Source organism: Lepisma saccharinum, chromosome 20 (genome assembly GCF_977018435.1).
Source record: "Lepisma saccharinum chromosome 20, izLepSacc3.1, whole genome shotgun sequence".
NCBI classification, from domain to species: domain Eukaryota; kingdom Metazoa; phylum Arthropoda; class Insecta; order Zygentoma; family Lepismatidae; genus Lepisma; species Lepisma saccharinum.
In genome coordinates, this window is record NC_139248.1 from 54,371,360 (window position 1) to 54,375,617 (window position 4,258).

Here is a 4,258-nt window from a genome sequence, read left to right on the forward strand (position 1 = left end):
AGATGAGACCATGATGTGGAGAATGGATGATATTCAATGTGACGTCAGCGGCGCAGAGCATGATGGGAAATCTGGCCAAAACTCACGTGGTCCGGCGCTCAGTCCGGCAAACCGCAGCAAGCGTGAAGCGAAGCATATGGTGCGTGCATGAAAATGACCCCATGTATAACATTTTTAATTGTAAAGTACAGGGAGGTTATTTCAGTCGTTCACCGCCAGAGTGACGGCCGTTCGGCGGGCTCTTCATGCAACAGGTCCCGGCAAATTGCGTTCAGGAAGTCCGTAACAGAAACCGCTTGTTTTGTAATGTTTCCACTTTTCACAATTACAGTTACAATTACAATTGAAATAAGCACGTACCTTGTCGCAAGGATGCTGTGTGTGTGTGTGGAAAAGGTGTCCTCCCAAATACAAATATTTCTGGCACCTTATTTCTGACAGAAAATCTTAGATTAGACATCGTTACTTTATCGTCAGTTGTCAGAAAGGGAAGACAGCATCCCGGCGCATAAAGCAAACCGAAAGCGTAAAATGATATTTAAAAGTAATAATAATGATGATCACTAACCTCCTGTGTTATAAGAGATGTTGAAAATGACCTCCTTTAACAGCAATACAACACGTTTCTTAGGTTCAAGAGATCCTGTCTATCGTAATTCCCTGACCACTTTTCTGCAAGAATTCGTTTTCACGTAATTATCGTACATAAAAACTCTCTGTTCAAGACTATATTTGTTTAACGACATAACTAATGAATGAATAACAATTAACACACAATAAAGCACTGGCCATGAGTAGCACATTACAATAACACAGTATAAGCAACACGTGTACTGATAAACGCAAACAGAAGTGAACATGAACGTACACTGACGTCTGGTAGCCGACAGTGTTGCTAACCATTTTTCGGCAATGTCCCTACAGACGTAGTCAAAATGTCCCTACAACTGACCAAATGTCCCTACGCCAAGTAAAGCGACTAAAAAAATTATCACCTCATGAGCATGCAAAACAGAAGATAAAATATACACATTTACTTACCAAATCTTTCTGCTCGGTGCTTCCACAATTAATGAAGGAGCGAATTTACATTTGCCTATCCTAACTTAACCTAACCGTACCTGGAAGCGGCCCCGGCGCCTACCCAGCGTCGAATAACATGGGTACCTGGGGGAAACCCTGGGGGGTAAAGGCGGTCAGGGGCGTGATGCTGATCACATCACCCCCACTCACGACCGGATCAAGAAAGTGTGGGGCGTTACCCTCACACCCCCTATACGCCTTCATGGCGTGGTGCTATGCACAGGGGAACACTTTACCTTTTTTGTACCTGAATGGTTCGTGGGGCTATCCGTCAATGGTTTGTTGGGCTACCCGTTTTTCGAGCCCAAATTTTAACTATGTTTGCCTTGCCTAACCTAACTTAACCTAACCTTACCGAGAATGCTCAGTGGGGCTATTCCTGAATGGTTTTGCGGTAATTGTGATTACGAACCGATAAAAAATATTTTTTTCGTAGCACTTTAACATCATCGAAGACGCCATTTTAGTATCCTGCAATTTTATGATTGATGTAATGTTGCCAAATTTACCTGTAATCAAATCAGTTCTTCTACATCGTGATTGTCGCAGTCACCTGTAAGCACGTTCTTTGGGCAATATACTGAAATGAATAAGTTTATTAATTAGCCCTCCTGCACACTCCACCTAACAATCTGTATAACATTAACAACTTTTTTACTGTTCTCTTCCGCTATTCTTACACAATCCATGCTCTCCAAGTATGAAATCAACAGTGTGGCAACGCTGTAGACAGCGTAACTAATTGTAATTTGTTCATATCAACAAATATGGCTACCATACTTGTATACGGAGAATCATTGCGAGAATTGAAATGCTTATTTTACAACTTCTACACGTTAATTAACATTTTTTCCCCCTCACCCCAACATGTTAACTTGAGATAAATCATCACGAATAATTATTTCGTGAGTATAAGACGTAGCATAGAAATTACAGAAGGGTCCGGTATTGTAAATTCTTGCCTTAATGAATAATAGGGGTGTGCGGGACAGAATTTTTTGGGTCGGGACGGGATCAGGACGGTAATTTTTTTAAATCCCGACATTCGGGACTGAAAAATTTGCAATTTCCCGACCAAGTCGGAAAATTTTCGGGACGGGAAATGTTCGAAATTTCCCGAAGCACTGGAAATCTCGAATTTTACAAGTCATTTTCACTTTAAGTGATTGTTTTTGCATTTCTAGAATAAAAACTTACAATTTTCGATAAGTTCCAGAAACTTACAAGGCAGAAAACGTCGAGAATTAACGACTTTTTAAAGTAAAGGATCCCGCACACACCTAATGAATAACGTTGAGTCGTTTACTGTTGATTATGTTATTTGGAGTCATACATGCTGCTGCTGTGCAGAGATAGATGTTGGTTGGTGATGCTGTATTTCCTGCAGTCTTTAACAATTCTGGTCCCATTTTATTTCCCTTTTTTGTTTTTGTATCACTTAACATTGAAAATATTCTTTCCGTTTCCGCTTTAGAATGTGGCAATGTTAGCACTATTTTCGCGAGAGTGGAAATGTTTTCAAAAAGGAACTTGCCTTGAAAGTTTTTGGCAACCGATAACATGTTCCAAAATTCTGATGGAGATTTGTTAGTTAGTTCTTTTTTCTCCTCTTCGCTAAAGTATCCAGATAAACTAATTCATAAAATGTCATTTACCAAGATTGAAAAAAGTACCTACGTTTTCCCTCATTTGGCAAAATCTGTCCCTACGTTCCTACGCGGGCGAAATTTAGTGAAAAGTCCCTATGCTTAGGGACATGTCCCTACGGTTGGCATCACTGCCGACACGTGCAGTATGAATCGCCCTCTCGCGGCTGACAACTCACCCAACCCCCGATAAGCTGCCGGCGCTGTCGCGACAACTGAGGATAAAGTAGCGATGTCTAATCTAAGATTTTCTGTCAGAAATAAGGTGCCAGAAATATTTGTATTTGGGAGGACACCTTTTCCACACACACACAGCATCCTTGCGACAAGGTACGTGCTTATTTCAATTGTAATTGTAACTGTAATTGTGAAAAGTGGAAACATTACAAAACAAGCGGTTTCTGTTACGGACTTCCTGTAATGCAATTTGCCGGGACCTGTTGCATGAAGAGTCCGCCGAACGGCCGTCACTCTGGCGGTGAACGACTGAAATAACCTCCCTGTGTGTTTGGGTATTATAAACTCGAGAAATGAGGAGGTCTTGCCTGTGCTAAAATTAGGCTAAGATGTCTATAAAAGTTTATTGCTCAAGTGTCCTCCTCTATCAAATTTAAGATTTTTGTACAAGAAAACTTTTTGAGAAATGAGGACCCCCCTCTCAGATTGATTTGACTATACCTGAATCTGCCACCTACCCACCCACACCCACCCACCTACACCCACATATATATTTACTTCCGGTCCATTTCTGGTTTATTAAATTTAGAATATTAATATGTTAATTCGAATATTTTAATTCAGGACCAGGCTCAACTTGTTTATCTAATACTAAACACAATATAATATGCAAAAGTCTTCTAGAATTGCTCTGTGACTCTTTCATTTCTTACATCATAAACATATGATTTTTCACCTATAAGAATAACACTACATATGGTATCATCAGGAAGTGTATCATGGAATTCACAGATAATTTTAATATTTGTCCTGTCATTAACTACAACTTGTTTTCTTTTTGAGGTGTTGATAACAAACATGGGTCTCTGTGCTTTGAATTCATCTGGTGAGTAATACATATCAGTATTCCCAATTGTAACCCTTTTGAATACTGTAAATGCCTCATATAATTTAAGAAAATCATCCTTGGACATGTCTAAATTATAACTTTCTCTAGGGAACACCTCATTTCTGCCATTTTTAAGATATATGTTCTTGATGTTGCAGCTATCAAACTTACTTGAATTTTTTTCTTGATTATTGTGTCTTCCGGTCTGAAACAGTACCACCACAAAATCTGGCATGTCATATTGTATACTGGAGAATGAGTTTGTAGCATCAAATTCATAATAGCTACCAGTGGCAGGCTTCTGCACACATTGATATGTATAAAATTGTAAAGGTATCTGTGGATTTTTTAGTATATCTGCTTTGTATTTAAGAGCATAACTAGCTTCATATTCAACTACTGGAATTCTTAGCTCCATAGTCTGAATAAGGCATTTGCCTTCATCAGGTAGGGTATTAGGCAG